This window comes from Elaeis guineensis, chromosome 1, assembly GCF_000442705.2.
Source record: "Elaeis guineensis isolate ETL-2024a chromosome 1, EG11, whole genome shotgun sequence".
Classification (NCBI taxonomy): Eukaryota; Viridiplantae; Streptophyta; class Magnoliopsida; order Arecales; family Arecaceae; genus Elaeis; species Elaeis guineensis.
Window position 1 is genome coordinate 53,052,473 of NC_025993.2, and position 22,942 is coordinate 53,075,414.

Below are 22,942 nucleotides of genomic sequence, written 5' to 3' on the forward strand. Positions count from 1 at the left end.
ACCACTGACGAGTGAGTAGACATCCATATGGTTCTCATTTTGGTCACGTTCAGTGCAAGTTATTCTCTAACAACCACCCACACCTTCACCCCAGTGTCTCTATACTGTAGATCCAAGACTCATCTATCCTCAAGGGAGGTGAACTGTGCACCGATCTCAAATGGATTGATCACTGTCCTCCATGACGATCCTTTGATCGGAAGTATTTAGAAATTAACTACTAATTAATGTATGTCTCAAATTCTTAACTCTTTAAGAACATACAAAAATCATCTTTATTAATTTTTAGGATAAATCATAGATACATATATATGATTGGAATAAAAAAATCTTTTATTGATAATAAAAAGATTACAAGTACAAGTTTAAGCTCTAGAAATACATAATGTGTCAGCCAACAATTGACTTCTAAGGCACAAATCTAACAAGAGATTCCTAAATATTAGAGATGGAAGATCAGTTTCAGTTTTAGCCTTAGGAATCATCAAGCTTGTATTCGAATCTCATTACATTATTCTTGATGAGTATCATTACTGTCCTAGTTTTCTTTTAAATATTATTTCTGTAGGTCTTTTGGCCAATTTCTATTATGAAATATCAATAAAGAAAAACTTTTGTAATATCATTTTGAATGATGTTACAATTTTATGTGGATAATTAAACAACGGTATTTATGTTGTATCTAGGCCTAATGTAATATCCATTTCAAATAAACTCCCTAGAATAGATGATGTCATAGATGCCTATCTTTAACATTGTAGGCTAAGTCATATCAATAAAAACAAGATGAACATGTTAGCTCAAGAAAAAATTCTTGATAAAGATGATTATAAATCGTTACCTATCTGTGAGTCTTGTTTACTTGAAAGGATGACCAAGTCATCTTTTACTGAAAAAGATGAACGAGCCAATGATGTGCTGGGTCTAATACATACTGATGTATATGGACCTATGAGCACATGTGCCAGAGGAAGGTATAGCTATTTCATTACATTCACAGATGACCTATTTAAGTATGGGTACATCTACTTAATAAAACACAAGTCTGAATCATTTGAAATATTCAAATGGTTCCGTAATGAAGTAGAGAAACAAACTGAAAAAGTATTAAAACTCTTCAGTCTAACCGAGGAGGTGAATACCTCTCCAGTGAATTTCTGACATATCTAGGAGAGAAAGGGATTCTCTCCTAATGGACCCCTTTAGGGATACCACAGCATAATGACATCTCAGAAAAGAGGAATCGAATCTTGTTGGATATGGTTCGGTCCATGATGGAATTTGCAACTTTACCAATCTCTTTTTAGGGATATACACCTGAAACAGCCTATCTTGTGCTCAATAATATTCTGAGTAAGTCAGTTAGTAAGACACCATATGAGATATGATCAGGACGTAGGCCAAACCTCTCTTACTTTAGGGTTTGGAGGTGTCCGGCTTATGTTAAATGATTACAAACTGACAAGCTCGGTCTTAGGTCTGATAAATATAATTTTGTAGGGTATCCCAAAGAAATGAGAGGATATTACTTTTACCTGTCTATTGAACAAAAGGTGTTTATCAGCAATAAGGCACACTTTTTGAAAAAAAAAATTCTTAGTGAAGGAATAAATACTTCTAAAATTGAACTTAATGAAGTTCGATAGGTAGAAAAAACCGACAGCAATGATTGAATTTGAGCCAGATTTGATAAGATCAAACTTAGAGCCCAATGAACAAACATCCTTAAGATGATCCAGTAGAGTACCACGTTAGCTGGACAGATACTTAGGTTTCTTGATCCGAGACAGAGATCCTATTGAACTCGATAAGAACGATGAGAATCCGATCACCTATATGGATGTGATGCAGAGGTCTGACTCTGACAAATAGCTTGAAGCCATGAAATCCAAAATAGAGTTTGTGAAGGTCAATGATGTATGGACATTGGCTGACCCACCTCAAGGGGTTAAACTCATAGGGTGTAAGTGGGTCTTCAAGAGGAAGAGGGGTGCAAACGGGAAGGTGGAGATCTATAAAGCCTGTTTGGTTGTCAAGAATTATCGTCAGCATTATGATATTAACTATGACAAGATATTTTCTCCTATGGCAATGCTCAAATCTATTCAAATCATACTTGCGATCGCAGCATATCTGGACTATGAAGTCTGACAGATGGATGTGAAGACAGTTTTCCTAAATGGAGAGCTGAACGAAGAGATGTATATGATACAACCTCAAGGGTTCATATCCACAGGTGAGCCCAAGGTGCGCAAGCTTCAGAGATTCATTTATGGATTGAAGCAAGCATCTCAGAGTTGGAACATACATTTTGATCAGGTGATCAGAACATATGGCTTTGTTAGGAATGGAGAGGAATCTTGCATATATAAGGGGGCAAATAGCTCAATAATTATATTTCTTATGTTGTATGTGGATGATTTCTCATAATCAAAAATAATGTCCCTGCATTATAGAAAATAAAAGTGTGGCTGTCGTCACAATTCTCTATGAAGGATCTGGGAGAAGTACCCTACATCCTAGGGATAAAGATCTATAGGGATAGATCTAAGAGGCTGTTCGGACTCTCCCAATCCACATACATAGATATCATGCTAAAACAGTTCAGCTTGGAGAATTCTAAGAAAGACTATCTTCTGATAGGCCAAAGAATTTCTCTTTCGAAAGGAGATTGTCCGATAACTCCTCAAAAGAGAGAGCGTATGAGTAAAGTTTCATATATTTCGGTAGTGGGTTCTATTATGTACACCATGACATATACGAGACCAGACGTAGCATACTCACTAGGGGTAGTGAGTAGATACCAGTCTGATCCAGAAAAAAATCACTGGAAGGTCGTAAAAACAATTCTTAAGTATTTGAAAAATATTAAGGACCAGTGGCTTGTATGTAGTGAAACTGACTTGAAACTAGTGGGATCACCAACTCCAGCTTCCAGTCAAACCATGATGATAGCAAGAGTATGTCGGATTATATTTTTATCCTAAATGGTGGAGCGATCTGCTGGAAAAATTTCAAGCAGCATACTATGGTAGATTTTGTTTGCAAAGTAGATTATGTCGCGACATCCGATGCTGCAAAGAAAGCTGTATAGTTGCAAAAGTTCATCAATGAGATCAGAGTGGCATCCTCTGTTGATGGCTCTGTCTTGTTATACTATAACAATATTAGAGCCATTACTCAAACCAAGGAGTTGAAATCACATCAACGCACCAAACATATTTTGCACTGCTATCACCTTATCCGGAAGATCATGGATCGAAGTGACGTCGATCTTCAGAAGATCGATGAAAAAGAGAATCTAGTCGATCCATTTACTAAAGCTCTCGAAATTAAAAAATTCGATGATCACAAGTCAAAGATGGGTATTCGATACTGTACCGATTGGCTTTAGTCCAAGTGAGAGTTGTTGGAAAATATATCCCAAAGCCAATCGTTAGACGATTGTGCTCATCTTGTAAATTGTATATGAATTTTCAGTAATGAAAGTTATTTAGCATTTTTATTACAAATTATCCATCTTTGAACTCTTGCATTGTAATGAAGTCCTTAGGACTATAATTAATTGACAAAGGAGGATTTGTTGTTAGGTCCTTAAAAATATTCGCGACCAAATGATATGCAATTAATAGGACGATAGTAATATCGAGTATAGATCGTTGCATGCCATATGAGTTGGTTGTCCTCTTAATCAAAGAGTATGGAGATATTGTTATGATATATAGATGGAATGTAGGAGTACATTCACATCGAACGTGACCATGTGCCGAGCACTCTACTGTCAAGAGTAGCTCATGAAAGGTATGGGTATAAGTATCCCTTCGATCTGAGACCACCACGGTGACTTATAAGTAACTCACTATAATTTAGTACTACACCATCTGAGTTTCTAACTCAGTGACGAAAGGTTACTGGGTACAGTTAAGTACTTATCAAGTCGATGTGTGAGTCAAGATGGAATTGACCCCTCTGAATTAGTAAGAGATATGCATTAGTGCATTTCAATTTAGTAAAATCTTGATCAAGATAATCCATGAGATAGATTTGAAAGGTTGAAAAACAATGTAGCCGACTAAATTAGGATTGATAGTTAAACCGTAGGTCACTTTGAGCATTTGAGTCAAAGAGATGAATTATACGGTAACCATACGCCAGTAGGCTCTAAAAGGTTGCTTAGTAATACTTCGACCTATCCGATCATCGGGTCATCATTACTAGATGGTTACGTCGATTGGTATAGAAAGTTATTCTTATACTACCGACTTAGGTTCGAACTTATGGGATCACATGCATTAGAAGATTTGGTCAGATCAGAGACTAAAGAGTTCAATTAAATTGTGACTCTAGTGAAAAGTCCTACTTGGACTAGGACTCTGAGGGAGAGTCCCATTGAGACTGAAACTCTATTATTTTTAAAGAATTAATTAATAATTAAATTACTAATTGATTTAATTTGATTGAGCAAAGAGCTTTGGATCAAGTTTAATTGAATTAGATTCAGTTCAACTCTGATTGGATTTGATATGATCGAATCCGATTACAAGAGAAATTTGATCCTGATTCGATTAGGGTTTTGACTCGATCAATTTCTAATTAGATTAGAAATTTAATAAGATATTTGAGTTTCTAATTCGACTAGATTTATTTCTATTAGTGAGTTCAATCCAAATTTGATTTGGATTAGAATTAAATTAGAAATAAAGAGTCCAAATCAAACTAGGACTCTATCCTTATCTCCTGCACCACTCCTGAACCCATGCCTATTTCTCCATGCCTAATTAGATTTAGATTGTGATTTTTGGCATCATGATAGAGGGTCTAATAAGAGTGGGCGACAATAGCTGATGAGTCATAATATTATCTTTTGCCTAATTCGAATACGATCCGAATTAGAGATAAGAGGTAAACTAAGAAAGAAATTTTTTATATATGGAATATTATTGGTACTATAATAACTTTTTTTTATTTTTGTTAGAGAATCCTTGGGTGTGTGAGACTTTAGAATCCTTCTCCACATCTTAATAATTTTTTTGAAATTTTTTGGGACTCCAAAAGGAGATTTTGGCGTTGACTCTTGGTGCCCTTCCTTGGAAAACCCTAATTCCTAGTCTATAAAAAGAGATCCTCTCTCTTAGATGTCCCATGATCAATCCCTTGTTGTTTTTTTTATTTTCAGAGCCTCTTGTCTTCCTCCTCTATTCCTCCTCTTGATCCTCTCTTGCTTTGGAGTGTCCAAGATACTTGAAGAAGGAAGAATAAATCAGCTGTCGAAGTTGCTTGCAGGCTAGCACTTCCAAGTTTTTGATCTGTACCTGTCTTCGCATGGATCTTCTCGTAGAGATCAGACGACTCTATGTGGTTGCGAGCGACTTGAGGAATACTTTCTTCAACAATTGGACCAGAGAAGATCAAGATCGAATTTGTTTGGCAACGATCTTTGACTTATTTTGATTCTTATGGTAGATCTAATAATTAGATCTAAAATTACAGTATCGATGAGATCGATGCAATTTTTATTTTTAGATCTATAGTGCATATTTTCATATCAAAGATCATGATGTGGTAGTCTAAGATATGATCTTATACATGTGATTAGGATTAAATCTTTTAATCTATTGTTTCTGCTGCATAAAATTTTAAAATTGCATGTACAGCACTATCGCATATTTTCTTCAATGAATTGATCACAGGCTTTTCTTTATTCATGCTAAAATCAATTTATATTAATTTCAGTATATGAATTAGATCCATAGGTGCTTTTATATGATGAATACATATTTAGATTAAAATTATTTTAATCTAATTTTATTATATATTATGAATTTAAAAAAAAATTTGAAATTCACATTCACTAGCACTTGTAGGAAATCTAACATTAGGTCATATAATTGGGATCATATGGTTCCAATTAGTTTGGATTTGGGAAATTCTAATGGGTTTAAGAAACCATGCTAGTACATGGAAAATCCACAATCCTCTTTAAACTTGAATCTCTATAAGATGGGGATTGGACCGAATCAATTGCAAGCAATATGGGAACCAAGAGTTGGTTTTTCCTCATTAATTAAGTTGGAAGAAATTGGATTTGAACCCAATTGGATAGGATCCATGGGGCGCCAACTATTGGCGCCCCCTAGTCCTACTGCGATAAGGAATGGGAAGAGAATGATGGGGCGCACGCCCCATCAGGATTTGGCATCAAAGAGAGCAAGTGGAGGCACCCAAGAAGTCCTAATTAAGATTGATTTTGGATTCCTTATGAGATATAGATCTGATTTGATCAATTCCCAAACCTAGTAAGACTCCGTTTTGTCTATAAAAGGGCCTTGAGATGAGATTTTTTAGCCGTAAGCAATCCAAGCCAAGCCTCCATGCCTCCTCCTCTTTCTCTTGAGCTCTCCGTGCCCTCTCCCTCTCCTCTCTTCATCATGCCCAAGAGTTGGGCGTCCTTGGTCTTCACGCCCAAGGGTTAGGTGCCTTCTTTCTTCTATGCATAAGGTGCGAAGTGCTGATTTGAGAAGAGTTCTCTTATCTTCTTCTTCCTCCTTTGAAGATTGTTTGCTAGTTTCTTAGTGAAGAAAGAAAGAAGAGCTTTTTTAAATCTGTTCTGTGGATATTTGTAGAGGTTAGATGCTTCTGCGGCTCAAAAAAAAATAAGAAAGAGATATTCACAATCATCAAACTGCGGTGTATATCTACCTGTGCAAAGGTGAAGATGAGATCTTCATGTTTATGTTCAATAAATTTATTTGCTACATATAAATCTTAAAAACATAATAGGAATAATTTTATGAGATGAGATCTAGAAGATGCATGTTAGATTAAATCATTTTCATTGCGTATATAAATTTTTTGTTATTCTAGCATGCATGCTGTCTTAATTTTTCCTTCAGCTGATCAGCCCTCATCTCCATGTAGATATCTGTAGAGACTGGACATTTGCGTGACTTCGAGAAAGAAAGTCTTTCCATGATCATCGATTGCGGAGATCTTTTATCCGTGCAAAGGTATGAAAAAAAAAATTATTTTCTTTATTCTATTTCTTTTCTCATATATACATAGAGATCTTGATATTAGGTTTTTTTTTTGACATAAAAGGTTAGGTAGATTATTTTATTCCAATATGCTTTCATGATTCGATTAGATCTATTCATCTCTATCTTTCCTGTTAATATGAATAATTAGATCATATGAAATAGATTTTAATTAATGAGGTTAATTAAAATATGTGGGATGAACCTAAAAGATCCTTCACTAGCCATTAAAAGCTCAAAAATAGTCGTTTGATATAAATATAGTCATTTAAAATAATCTAAAAAACTAACTATTATGCTGTCAAAATTCTATGACTTGGCTCACTCAAACTCTTAGTCAGCTAATTTGAAATACTAAATCACTAAGTGAAACTCTAAATTAGCTTAAGAACAAATATAAAGTTTTCTGCTTTTTGTCCATTATGTCTATTTGAGATAGAGTCCGCTCAAATATCTTCTTAGTCAGCTAACTTCATGACTTGATTGGCTAACTTATTTTCTAGATTGGCTTAAAAAGCTTATGAACTTTTACTATTTTCCATCTTTTTCTACCTCTGAGACCGACTCGACTATCTCATTTTTGAGTTGGCTAAGTTTTTATCTTGGTCTATATTCTTATTTTCATAGTCAACTCAGGAGAACTTCATTCTTTTATTTTTCATCTGAGTTTGAGACTGAATATGAGTTAGCCATAACCTGTTTTTCTCAGCTCAGATGAAAACTTGATCGGCTAAGGGAAGAAGTTTGACTTTTACATCTTTTTATCTTCTCTATTAAAATAAGACTGGGTTGGCTAAGCTTCTATCTTGGTCGACTCAAAAGCATGCTAGACATGTCTAAAATAATTCCTTATATTTTTAAATAACTTTCTTTATTAAATATATTATAAACTAGATTTACTTTCATAAAATTAATTTTTGAGTAGATAAACTTGTTGAGAAATTTTTCTAAGCTAGACTTTTTTTTTCGAATTTCTTTCATGTAGAACTCAATTTCTTTGCTTCCATAACATGAAATTTTGATTTTGAAACCTAAATTTACTCAAATTTTGAAAGGTTTTTTTCTTAAATAAGATCAACCATTGAGTGTTATAAGAAATCTTACAATCACTCTCGAAAGTATCATTAGTGACTATAATTTGTATTCAAACACTTTTGACATCATTAAAATCAATTCAAATGCTAATATTATCCGTGAAATCTTGTCCAGCGAAGTATCTTTTCCACTATATTCACTTCTTCCCTCTTCTCTGATAATTCTCAATTATTTAGGATTATTTGATTTTATTGGTGCAGAATTCTGCCGATGCCGGAGAAGCTGGAGTCGAGGGAATCATGGCCGCTGTTGGGACCTGCAAGGAAAGTCTAAACCGGAGTTAGGGTTACTCCGGCAAGACCCTCCGATGCTTAACTCAGTACTCTGCTTCAACAGAAATGGAGCACTCGAATAAAATTTTAGCAGAGTTTAGAGATAGTACTTAGAGCTTAGAGGAGAACGTATCTGGGGGGGCTCTTTTATAGATGGGAGAGTGTAACCGATTAACAGCGACGTCCATAACTGCCTGACAGTGGACCGTTCGGGGCCACATAGAGTTTGTTATGGATGTCGCTATCAATTGATTACACTCTCCCGTCTATAAAAGAGATCCCCCAGATACGTTCTCCTCTAAGCTCTAAGCACTATCTTTAAACTCTGCTAAAATCCTATTCGAGTGCTCCATTTTTGTTGAAGCAGAGTACTGACTTGAGCGTCGGAGGGTCTTATCGGAGCACCCCCAACTCTGGTTTAGACTTTCCTTGCAGGTCCCGGTGGCCGCCGTGATCCCCTCAACTTCAGCTTCTCCGGCATCGGCGAAGTTCTGCACCAACAGAATTGGCACTAGAGAAAGGGTGTGTCTTCGCAGGATCCTTGTTCTTAAAGGAGTATTCAACGGGATTGTCTCCGATCATCTTCTTCAACATCTTCTTTTTCTTCTCCAGCCAGATCCCAACCTGATGCCTCCCCGAAAGGCATCCACCAGGCGATCTACGGCCTCCATGGCCAGATCTCAGCAAGATCCGCTAGCTCCGGCCTCGTCTTCAGTTTTCTAGGATCCTCCTCTTCCAACAACGGCAGTCGGCATGGAGCAGTTCGACCTGCTGGTTCAGCAGGTCAGGGGTCTCACCGAAGCGGTGCAGACCATACAGCAATAGCAGTCGTAAATATCTGTGCAGCTGGAAAGAGCATCGTCGGAGTTACAGAATCAGACGATCGGACGGCCCACTTGGGCCAGTCACCCTGTATCCCCCGAAAAAGGGAAGCAGAGGGCGGAGAGCCCTCTATCTGATCACGATTCTACCCCTGGAGGGTCTCTACCTCCGTTCTGCCAGAAGACCCTCGAGATTCGTGATCGAGAAAATCTCCTGGATCAAAGGTTTCAAGAGATGAACCGGCGGATCGAAGAGCTCCGCCATGCTCCCTCAGCTTACGGTGAGGATATCTGTACTGACCCTCTTTTTTCTCAAAGGATTATGTAGGAACCAACCCCGTCGAACTTCAAGCTCCTCCAATTTGAGAGCTACGATGGGACCTCGGATCTGGTTGACCACTTGGAGGCCTTCCGAACAATGATGCTGCTCCATGGCGTGCCAGATGCCATCCTGTGCCGAGCTTTTTCATTTACCTTAAAGGGAGCAGCAAGAAATTGATACTCGACATTGAAGCCAGGTACCATCTTCTCCTTTGATCAAATAAGCCACCAGTTTGTAGCTCATTTCGTCAGCAGCCGACGTCCCCGAAGAGGTTTGAATTCAAATGGGTGCAAGGAAGTTGGGTGTCGCAGGGAATTTAAAACAAGGTGGTTTGATCTTAATTGAACCAACCTAATCAAAATAGGTTAAGCACAATTAGACTAAATTAAATCTAACTTAATTAAGCTTAATTAAGCTCAATAAAATCCTAATCAAATCAAAAATTGACTAAGCCCAACCTTTGATCAAATCAGGGACCAAACCATCTCGACGATTAGGTCAACTCTTAACCTAATCGGGTCAAACCCAACTGAATCCAAATCAATTGGACTTGATCCAAAAATAATTACTCAATCAAATTGAGTTAATTAGCGATCAAATCACTAATTAAACATCTCATAAATATTGGTCTAAATTCGATGGGCAATTAGGCATCAGAGACCATCGATATGAAACCCTGATCAAAGAGTTCAAATTTCAAATTCAAAATTTGAAATTCAAAATTTTGACCCTGGTACCCAAAATGTGTGGAGCTCATGATCAGAGAATTCTAATTCTCAATCATAGAGTTTCAGACATATAAGACTCATAATCAGCCATCAGATCAGAAAGGAACCTCTAATGTGTGTGACCCCGCAGGTTCGAACCTAAGTCGGTAGCACAGGAACCAATTCATGTACTAATCGAAGTGACCATCTAGCAATGGTACCCAATGACCGAATAGGTCGAATAGTCGCAATCGCAACATTCAGAACCTACGTGAATATGGTTACCGTATAATTCATCCCTTTTGACCCCTGTGTTTAGGACGATTCAGGGTTAAACTGTCAACCCTGATGAAATCATCCGAATCGTGCTCAACTCAATTAGTCCTGTGACTCCTCACTAGGACTACCCTGGCCAAGGTTTTGCTAAATTGAAACACGACTGTACACAGCTCCTAAACTGGAGTGGTCAATCCCATCTTGACACACGCACCGACAAGTCAAGTACTTGACTACACCTAGCAGTCTTCCGTCACTGAATTAGAAATTCAGGTAGTCCAGTGCCTAAGTACAGTGAGTTGCTTGCAAGTCACCGTGGCGGTCTCAGGTCGGAGGAACATTTATACCCATATCCCATCGGAGCAAATCTTGACAGCAGAAATAGCTCCGAAATCGGTTACGTTCAGTGTAGATGTACCATTACATCTCACCTGTATGCCATACCAGTGTCTCCACACTCCTTGGTTATGAGGACAACCAACCCATATGGCACACAACGACCTATGCTCGATAAACGTTGTCATCCTTGATAATAACGTATCATTTGGTCGTGAGCAGATTTAAGGACTAAGCGACAAATCCTCCTTTGTCGAGTCTAAATAGTCCTAAGGACTTCACCACAACACAGGAGTTCATTAGAAGATGAAACATTTGTGATGAAAAAATGCCAAAATAACTTTTATTTATTTATAATTCATGTACTAATATAAAAAAAGCACAACCGTCAACAGACTGACAATTGGCTTTGGGATACTATTTCCAACAATCTCCCACTTGGCCTAAAGCCAATCGGTGCAATATCTAATACCCATCTTCGACTTGTAGTCGTTGAACTCCTTCACCGTAATGGCTTTAGTGAATGGGTCGGCCAGATTCTCCTTCCCGTCGATCTTCTGAAGGTCGACATCACCTCGATCCATGATCTCTCGGATGAGATGGTAGCGGCACAGAATATGCTTTATCCGCTAGTGTGCCTTCGGTTCCTTCGCCTGAGCAATGGCTCCAGAGCTGTCACAGTAAAGCAAAACTGGACCAACAAGGGAGGGTCCTACTCCGAGCTCAATGATGAATTTCTTCAGCCACACCGCTTCTTTGGCGGCATCTGATGTAGCAATATACTCTACCTCGCATACTGAATCAGCCACAGTGTGCTGCTTGGAACTCTTCCAGCAGATAGCCCCACCATTAAGGGTAAAAATAAATCCTGACACACTCTTGCTGTCATCGTGATCAGACTGAAAACTAGAGTCTATAAACCCTATAAGTCTCAAGTCTGATTCACCATATACAAGCCACTAGTCCTTAGTATTTCTTAAATACTTCAGGATGGTTTTAACAACCTTCCAGTGATTCTCCCCTAGATCAGATTGGTATCTACTCACTACCCCTAGTGAGTATGCCACATCTGATCGTGTACATGTCATGGCGTACATGATAGATCCCACTGCCGAAGCATATGAAATCCTACCCATACGCTTTCTCTCTTGAGGTGTTGTCGGACAATCCCTTTTCGAGAGAGAAATTTCATGGCCTATCAGTAGATAGCCTTTCTTGGAATTCTCTATGCTAAACCTTTTTAGCATAGTATCAATGTACGTGGACTGGGATAAGCCAAGCAATCTTTTGGATCTATCCTTATAGATCCTCATCCCTAGGATGTAGGAAGCTTCTCCCAGATCCTTCATGGAGAAATGTGATGATAGCCAAATCTTTATTCCCTATAATGCAGGGACATCATTCCCGATTAAGAGAATGTCATCCACATACAATACAAGAAATACTACTACTGGACCATTAGCCCACTTTTAAATGCAGGGCTCTTCTCCATTCTTAATGAAGCCATACATTTTGATCGTCCTATCAAAACGTATGTTCCAACTCCGAGATGCCTGCTTAAGTCCATAAATGGATCTTTGTAGCTTGCATACCTTAGACTCATCTGTGGATGTGAACCCTTCAGGTTGTATCATATACACCTCTTCATCCAGCTCTCCGTTTAGGAAAGTTATCTTCACATCCATCTGCCAGATTTCATAGTCTAGATGGGCAGCTATCGCAAGCATAATCCGAATGGATTTGAGCATTGCCACAGGAGAAAATGTCTCGTCATAGTCTATACCATAACGTTGACGATATCCCTTGACAACCAGACGGACTTTATACGTCTCCACCTTTTCGTCTGCGCCCCTCTTCCTCTTGAAGACCCACTTACACCCTATGGATTTCACTCCTTTGGGTGAGTCAACCAATGTCCACACATCGTCGACCTTCATGGACTCTATTTTGGATTTCATGGCCTCTAGCCATTTCTCAGAGTCAGGTCTCTGTATTACATCCATGTAGGTGATCAGATCCTCATCGTTTTCATCAAGTTCGACAGGATTGCATCCCAGACCAAGAAACCATAGTATCTGTTCGGTTGATGTGGTACTCTACCTAACCGCCTTAAGGGTGCATAATCAATGAGCTCCGGATCTGATCTAATCAAATCCGGTTCAGGTTCAGTAACATGTGTCGGTTTTTCTACCTGTCGAACTTCGTCAAGTTCGATCTTAGAGGTAACAGTTCCTTCACTAAGGAACTTCTTTTCTAAAAAGATTGCCTTAAGGCTGACAAACACCTTTTGCTCATCAGAAAGGTAGAAATAATACCCTTTGGTCTCTTTTAGGTACCCTATAAAATTACACTTGTCAGACCTAGGTTCAAGCTTGTCTATAATTAAACGTTAAACATAAGTCGGACACCCCCAAACCCTAAGGTGCGAGAGTACTGGCTTACGTCCTATCCATATCTCATATGGTATTTTGGCTACAGACTTACTCGGAACTCTATTTAGAAGGTAACAAGCCGATTTGAGCGCATATCCCCAGAGGAAGATCGGTAGACCAGCAAACCCCATCATGGATCGAACCATGTCCAATAAGGTCCGATTCCTCCTTTCAAACACACCATTATGCTATGGTGTTCCAGGAGGAGTCCACTGAGAGAGAATCTCATTCTCTCCTAGATACGTCAGAAACTCATTGGAAAGGTATTCACCTTCTCGATCAGATCGAAGAATTTTAATACACTTCTCAGTTTGTTTTTCTATCTCATTTCAGAATAGTTTGAACATTTCAAACGACTCCGACTTATGCTTCATTAAGTAGACATACCCATACCTCGATAGGTCATCTGTGAAGTTTATGAAGTAGAAATATCCACCTCTTGCACTTGAGCTCATAGGTCCACATACATCAGAATGTATCAGACCCAAGAGTTCACTGGCTCGCTCACCTTTTTCAGTAAAAGGTGACTTGGTTATCTTTCCAAGAAAACAAGACTCACAGGTTGGAAGTGATTCACAATCACCAAGTTCAAGAATTCCTTCTTGAGCCAACCTATTTATCCTGTTCTTATTGATATGACCTAGCCTACAGTGTTAAAGGTAGACTTCTAACACATTATCTATTCTAGGACGTTTATCGAAGTTTTGAACCACATTAACAGGCTGTGATAGTAAGTAAATTCCATTATTTAATTGTCCAACAAACATTGTAACACCATTCAAAATGATATTGCAAATATTTTCTTTTATTAAAAAATCATAACCGTATATGGCCAAAAGGCCTACAGAAATAATATTTAATAAAAAACTTGGACAATAGTGACATTCACTCAGAATTACATTACGAAAATTGATTACAAGACTCATGATTCCTAAAGCTAGAACTGAAACTTTACTTCCATCTCCAACGTTCAGGAACCTCTCGCCTTCATCAAATCTCCTACTGACCTGCAGACCCTACATCGAATTACAAATATGATAAGGGCTTCCAGTATCCAATACTCAGGCAGTAGTATCACAAATGGAAAAGTTGCAAGGAGTTATCATATAATTACCTTGCTTTTTCTTCAGCCTGTTCGGGTCTAGAGAGGCAATGTATTGAGGACAGTTCCTCTTCCAATGCCCCTGCTTCTTGCAAAAGAAGCACTCCGCCTGGCTCTGATCGGGCTTGCACTTCTTGGTCTGACCCTGTGCAACCATCCCAGCATGAGGCTGCACCTTCTTGTTCTTCTTTTTCTTGTTCTTCTTCCCCTTCCCAAAGGGTCGACGACGAGAAGAAGACCCTCCCACTACATTCACCGACTCCTTATGGAGCTGGTGATCCTTCTCAAAGTTCTGCAGCAACCCCAACAACCCGTGGTAGTTTACTGCAGGCTTTGTCATTCGAAAATGAGTAAGGAATAGAAGAAAGGACTTGGGCAAGGAATTAAGGATCGCATCCTTACCGAGCTGCTCGTACAGAGGAAAACCCAATTTGCTCAGGCGCTCAATCATCTCGATCATGTATAGTACATGATCAGTGACTGAGGCCCCATCCCTCATCCGAGCATTGAAAATGGCACAACTAGTTTTGTGCCTTTCAACATCGTCAGGCGTGCCAAAGGAGTCATTCAATGTTTGAAGCATCTCCTGTGGCTGGGCGTTCTCAAACCTGTGGCTGAACTCGTCATTCATTGCTGCCAGCATAATACATCGGACGGTGGTGCGGTCATTGAGCCACTTCTGGTAAGTGTCTCGGATTGCCTTACGAGCGTTCGGAGCTGGCTCCTCAGGTGCTGGATCCATTACTACATAAAGGATCCGCTCATGCTCAAGGACGATTTTCAATTTTCGATACCAGCTATCGAAATTAGGTCCCATGAGCTTGTCATTATCTAATAATGATCGGAGCGACAGGGTAGTGGCCATAGCTGTATAAAGAAAAACCAGACCTCTATTAGTACATAAATTAATACTAAAGACTTGGACTTTAGTCTAAAGTTTTTTCCAATATTTTTACGAACTGGTAGCCTCAACCTCCAATTCGAGGAATTACTTTAATTCCTTAATGGGTACTAGAATCCACACAGACTACACACGAGCCCAACTTTGGTTGGTCAACCCATGTGCATCTATGGGTAGGTTCTTAATCAGTTGTTTCTCTAAACAACTTCTAGTAATTGATTTTGCCCCAGAACCTAATCAGTAGGCTTTGGCCTCCACTGAAAAGATCTGGTTAGGTCCAACCATTAACATGACTTAATTTGGTGAATCAGACCAATAAATGATCAGGCCCGACTTTGACCGGCCAACCTAACCACCATCAGAAAGACTTAACCAAATAATCATATTATGAATGATAATTCCATTTGCCAATGAGCACCAGACCTTTGGGCCTCCAATGATCATTGAACTAATGGACTCATTATCACTCACTTAATGGGAGGCATTGACTTAGTTATCATTATAACTTAATCATTTTAGAGACCTAATAATTTTTGAGGATTTTATTAAAGGATAGTAGAGAAGAAATCATCTAGCCAATTTCAATCCTCCCACTGACTTCACCAAGTCAGATTAAAAAGAATTTAATTAAAGCTGGCATTAGGAGCACCTAAATCAGTCACACTGATTTACCTAATGACATGGGTGAGCTCTAATCACCAAGTGATCTAATCAAATCTAACTTACCAGATTGGCTAGGTAAGTGAGATCAGTGGTGGGGATTTGTCATTAACTCGTCAATGATCGAATCAATGCGAGTAGCTCCCGCTTAAGAACCACTAGTCAAAACTGCCGAACTTATCTTAGACACCAACCGGTTCATTAGTTTTAATTTTGATCAACTTAGTAAATAGGGCTTCACCGCGTAGCCATGAATTAAGTCCATCTTGGTCTAGTTAAAGACATGGACCCATTCAACTACAACTATTGAAGTTGAGTCTAGAGTATCCTTGACCTAATCTAATTCAACTTTTGATTAGATTTGACCAATTACTCCATTTAGTCCATTTTTTAAGCTAACCTTAGGTCTAACCCAATTATGGACCTAATTCATCTAACCCATTGACCTACAAATTTATGCAATTGTCTTAGGTCTTAATTCACAATTCTAGATCTACTAGACAATACTTAATTCTTTTAATTAAGTACTTGGGCTGATGGGTCAAGCTTTGGCATTTCGAAAATAATTTTTAAATTTTGAAAGATTTTATTTTCTGTTCACCAAATGTGTTGACTCATTTCACAAATAATTCTTTTAATTAAGTACTTGGGCTGATGGGTCAAGGTTTGGTATTTCAAAAATAATTTTTAAATTTTGAAAGATTTTATTTTCTGTTCACCAAATGTGTTAACTCATTTCACAAACGGGTTAGCACATTTCATAAACAGCAATCCTATTGCTCATTTCATAATAGAAAATAACTCAAAATAAATCATAAATTTTCTTTTAGATCTAATCTAATATATTCATAATAAATTTTATAATTAAGTCCTTTCGCTGCTTCATCGGTATGAGATATAATTGCATCGGCATCCCTACCGCCATAGGAGACCCCATCGAATGGAAAGAGAGGGCCTTTAAACCCTACTTTTCTCCTATGATCGGACGGCCATGGCAACAAACCCAATTAGATTATTTGCTACTTGGATCAAGTATATATAAATATACCAATTTCAAAATTTAAATTTTGAATTTTAAATTTCAAATTTCAAATTTCAAATTTCAAATTTGAGATTTCAATCAAATTTCGAATTTCCAATCTTTGAATTTTAAATTTTTGAATTTTGAATTTCAAATTTCGAATTTCAAATTTCAAATTTTAAATTTTAAATTTTAAATTTGAGATTTCAATCAAATTTCAAATTTCGAATTTTCAATCTTTGAATTTTAAATTTTTGAATTTTGAATTTCAAATTTTGAATTTCAAATTTCAAATTTGAAATTTCAAATAAATTTCAATTTTTAAATTTTAAAATTCAAATTTCAAATTTTGAATTTCCAATTTGAAACTTCCAACAAATTTCAAATTTCAAATTTCAAATTTTGAATTTCAAATTTAAACTTATAGATTACACCTTAATCTACGCATGCATATGTATATCATATTCTAGAACCATACTCTGATACCATTTGAAGCAAAAATTCAGTGCAGGGGCAAAATGGTAATTTTAAAATTTTTTAAAAATTATTATTTTACAGCAGAATTATTAATTAATCTCATTAATTAATACTAATTAATCCTACACTAAGATCTAAATATGATACAATAGCATACATTTAAATTTGAAATTCAAATTTGAAACAGTAAACTTTTTACTGTATTGTGTTCAGAATACATCACCTTTTGTGGGTAGTCGATCATCGTAATTTGATCACCGTTAGAGGGCTCTGATCATCACGTCGCAGCCACACTAGTGTCTGACCTCTGCGGATCATCCACACGAAGCTCCCGTCTGATCGGCTCCTTATGAATGCTAGTTCGTGATTTCACCCTTTTGATGGCTGATGTTGATCGAACTCCTTCGATCGATGTGTGCCGACTCTTTGGATGCTCTGGATCATCTGCACGATTGGTTGAGAGGCTGATAGATCTCTCTTTGAAATTTGGTGGACTCACGACACTCGTGGCACACCAATCTCACTTCCCGAACCCTAGGTAGAAATCCTAGGGTACACACCAAAAATCCTACGCCCACTTCTCTCTCTTTTTTCTCTCCTCTCGATAAATTTTGAACACTTCAAAATTTTTTCAGAACCTCCCCATGCCCCTTATCTCTTCTTTCTTTTCATTGCCTATGCCCCCTCCCTTTCTCATTTTATAAAACATCGCAAGAGATATTGAAAGCGTGTGAGTGAATAAGAAGAGGTGGTTGCTCACTTAAATTCAAATCAAATTTGAATTCAAGTGTCAACCAATCTTATCCTCATCCATTTGTGTGAGAAAGGTTTCACGAAAAGCTCTTTCTCGTGTGAGATGTGGGGCGCTATAGTGGATAATGTCATGTATGCGCAAGAGATAAGTTATCCATTCAAATTCAAACACGCTTTGAATTTGAATGGCTAACTAATCATCTTTATCCAAATATTGGCACACAAGAGTGGGCGTGAGAAGGGCTTTGCATGCGAAAAAATTCATGAGAAGTTTCTTCTCGTGAATTCAAATGGACGCAGAGATTTAAGGTGGTGCAGGGATTCAAATTCAAATGGTGGTTTGATCTTAATTGAACCAACCTAATCAAAATAGGTTAAGCACAATTAGACTAAATTAAATCTAACTTAATTAGACTTAATTAGACTCAATAAAATCCTAATCAAATCAGAAATTGACTAAGTCCAACCCCTGATCAAATCAGAGACCAAACTATCTCGACGATTAGGTCAACTCTTAACCTAATCGGGTCAAACCCAACTGAATCCAATTCAATTGGACTTGATCCAAAAATAATTACTCAATTAAATTGAGTTAATTAGTGATCAAATCACTAATTAAATCTCTCATAAATATTGAGTCCAAATTCGATGGACAATTAGGCATCAAAGACCATCGATATGAAACCCTGATCAAAGAGTTCAAATTTCAAATTCAAAATTCGAAATTCAAAATTTTGACCCCGATACCCAAAATGTGTAGAACTCATGATCAAAAAATTCTAATTCTCAATCATAGAGTCTCGGACACATAAGACTCATAATCAACCATCAGATCAGAAAGGAACCTCTAATGTGTGTGACCCCACAGGTTTGAACCTAAACCGGTAGCACAGGAACCAATTCCTGTACTAATCGAAGTGACCATCTAGCAATGATATTTGACGATCGGATAGGTCGAATAGTCGCAATCGCAATATTCAGAACCTACGTGAATATGGTTACCGTAAAATTCATCCCTTTTGACCCCTGTGTTTAGGATGACTCAGGGTTAAACTGTCAACCCTGATGAAATCATCCGAATCGTGCTCAACTCAATTAGTCCTGTGACTCCTCACTAGGACTATCCTGGTCAAGATTTTGCTAAATTGAAACACGACTATACACAGCTCCTAAACTGGAGTGGTCAATCCCATCTTGACACACGCACCGACAAGTCAAGTACTTGACTACATCCAGTAGCTTTCCGTCACTGAATTAGAAATTCAGGTAGTCCAGTGCCTAAGTGCAGTGAGTTGCTTGCAAGTCACCGTGGCGGTCTCAGGTCGGAGGGATATTTATACCCATATCCCATCGGAGCAAATCTTGACAGCAGAAATAGCTCCAGAGTCGGTCACGTTCAGTGCAGATGTACCATTACATCTCACCTGTATGCCATACCAGTGTCTCCACACTCCTTGGTTATGATGACAACCAATCCATATGGCACACAATGACCTATGCTCGATAAACGTTGTCGTCATTGGTAACAACGTATCATTTGGTCGCGAACAGATTTAAGGACTAAGCGACAAATCCTCCTTTGTCGAGTCTAAATAGTCCTAAGGACTTCACCACAACACAGGAGTTCATTAGAAGATGAAATATTTGTGATGAAAAAATATCAAAATAATTTTTATTTATTTATAATTCATGTACTAATACAAAAGGAGCACAACCGTCAATAGGCTGACAATTGACTTTGGGACACTATTCCCAATAGTCAAGTAGTATTCCAGCACCTTAATTAGATCATGAACCATTAGATTTGATCATCCATAATTTTATTTTGAATCATTTGAATACTGGTTGAACCATGACTTGATTGGATCATTTTGATTGGACCAATCATGATATTGGATTGTGTCACCTAATCAGTTTGGATTGTACCTCATGAATTCTCTCTCCTCTGATTTTCTATCTACTTGATTTATGAATCTAATAAAAGATTTTCAATCCTATCACGTCAAATCTGATTTGATCCGATTGTCAAACTTTAGACCATCTATGTCCTAATTGAATTTTGACCCAATGAAATTAGATGATCGGACCAATCTGGACGATGGGATGTGGGTATCCATCAATTCTATCTTTCTTAATTGTTCATGTCCTTTCTAATTATTGAAATTGATCTTATATAAGATTGTGGATGTTTGATCATGGGATATCACGATATGATCTATGAACAAAGGATGTTGAAAGAAAATTTATAGAATTATGTGGATTTGTTGGAATACATATGAGGTAAGTAATGTTTCACTTTTTCTAGATTTATCGATAAATTATAATATATTTTTCTGATATGATTTGAGAAACGATGTATGAATTGGATGAATGATATTTTGTTATGAAAAATATTTTATTTTGATATGTTATGATGAATCATGATTGAATATATTGATTTCATGATGCATTATATTTGATTTATTTTGATACTGCATGATTATATATTTTCTTATCAAATTTGAATATGAAATATGATTTATGAAAAATTCTGATATAAGAACAATATGATTTGATAACCTGACTATGTAAAGAACTCCGCCATGGGGGCTAATACGTTGGCAAATAATTTATCCTGATGATTATATCGTCAATGAGACCAGCGACATGTCGCTAGTGAGACCAGCGACAAACCGTCAGTGAGACCAGCGATTCCGAAGGACTTTGCTGCCAGATGATTCATAGTTTACCGCAAAAAGATACGTAGTATTATGACCCTGCCATAGGGATAATGTAGTTATAGCTCATGGTTGATGAAAAAAAACTTAAAAAAGAAAGAAATTGAAATCTCGAAAGAAACTTAAATTTTCGGAAAAGAAATGAATTTAGCATGAATTGTATTGCATAATTGAAATTGATTTCGAATTGATGAACTCTATATGCTTATTTTCTATAAATGATTATTTACTTTAATGCCTGATGAAATCTATGTAAAGTGATCATTGCTTACTGGACTGTCTAACTCATTACCTCCTATTTTTACTATTTTTATAGATATTGAAGAATTAAAATGATACAAGATATGAATGGAAAAGTGATAAGAAGCAGAACCTCAATACTTTTATTTTAGACTGAAAGTCTTATTGAATTTGATGTAAGATGTATTGAATATTGTTGAATTTATTGAGATATTAAAGTTGGAATTTAGATTGTTATGTTTTGGATTTAAATTATTGACTAATTATCCTGCTGTTGTTTTAAGATAGTATGATAAGATACCTTGCATGCTTATAGAAAAAATTTTCTATGAGTATATGGTGGTTGTCACGATCTTTGGCACGCGATCTCAGATCGGAAGCATGACATATCTTCTTCAGCATCTTTTATGCCTACTCACATATCGGGAGAGCTAAGTCGCAGATTGGCCCGCAAAGGGCTAAAAAAAAGGGAGATCTCCGATTGGTATTCTTGAATTTGAAGTGTCTCTTGTTTGCCGTGTCATCGGATCTAAATATTCAAAGATATCTTAAATCTATCGGATATCCCAAAAAAAAATATAAATTTATATTATTTTTAATATAAAATATAATATTAAAGCAAATATTTATTACTAAATTTGTTTAAATAAAAAATAATTATTCGGACCACAACCATCCATCAATTGATTCCAAAGAAAAGTGCATGACACGTGACAAAATACAAGCTTACTCCTAAAATGCCCCATCAGTGTTCTTAATTTGCTTCCAGGGATTATTCACATGTCATTTATTCCGGTCAAGGCCATTGTATGTGCTGGAAAATATCACCGTTCGAAGGTACAAGCACGCATCAAGTTGACGGTAGCCTTGGAAGTTCGAGTCCAGGCAATGAGAGGAGAAAAGCCAGTGTCCGTGAGACCCGCACATAGAATAATAAAAATAACAATGAGCTGGACACCGTGGGCCCCGCCAAAAGTATCCGGTAAGGACTTGAGCCGAAACTTCTTTCCTGCGTCCGCCCTTTTGCGAAAAGCAGTCCTCCGCTCGCTTTGTCACAGGGGGAGAGCGAAAAAAGAGCAGCGTTGAAAGTTCCTTTTCTTTTTTTTCGCTTATAAAATCTCCAAAATCTCCATATATTTTATACTAAGCAAGAAAGAATCCAAGAAAAAGGAAAGAAGGTAAAAGAGGCTTCAGGGAAAGAAATCTAAGTCCAGAAAGAATCAGTTCAAGAATCTATACCTGGATCGGTAAGTGTACTGCTTTGGTCGAATGCTGGAAGATTCTCGAGCTAGGGTTTGCTTTCTAGTTTAACTTGTTATAGATTTTTTATCGATTTGCTATTGATTTCCATCTTCCACAATGTTTCTTGATTTATAGCTGTACCGTGATAAAGCTCATTTCTTGCAAGTTTTTTTTAGATTGTTAGACTTGAGCTTTTCGGAAGCGAGAGGGTTTTCTAGTTTGTAAAAGATCACTGCTTTCAGTGCGAATTCATAGTTCGTTGGATATGGACAAAATTCACCGGTGTATATTTTTAGTTGTTTTTTTGGTGTTTTTCTCTTTGTAATATGGTGGATTATTTATTTACTTATTCATTTTTAATGGCCCTGTATGGAGCTTTGGTAGCATCGAAATTACTTTTATTTAGTTTTTCGTCACTCTCAACCCAGAGGTCTACAATGTGGATTGATTTATTTCGTAAATTCAGTATGAAGTTTTGATCTCTTCTTGTTGATTATGATCTTTGTAAACTTTAACTCTAGAAAGTTTGTCCGA

The 22,942-nt window shown here is 37.3% G+C and overlaps 1 protein-coding gene across 1 annotated transcript in view; it reads left to right on the plus strand.

Annotated features, from left to right (window-relative positions):
* The first annotated feature begins 22,217 nt into the window (after positions 1-22,217).
* The window catches only part of LOC105034896 (stomatal closure-related actin-binding protein 1), a 47,955-nt gene continuing 47,230 nt past the window's right edge, over positions 22,218-22,942 (plus strand). Inside the window, exon 1 of the mRNA XM_010910215.3 lies at positions 22,218-22,413. The gene's annotated coding sequence lies outside the window, so the exon portion shown is untranslated. The remainder of the gene's footprint in view (positions 22,414-22,942) is intronic.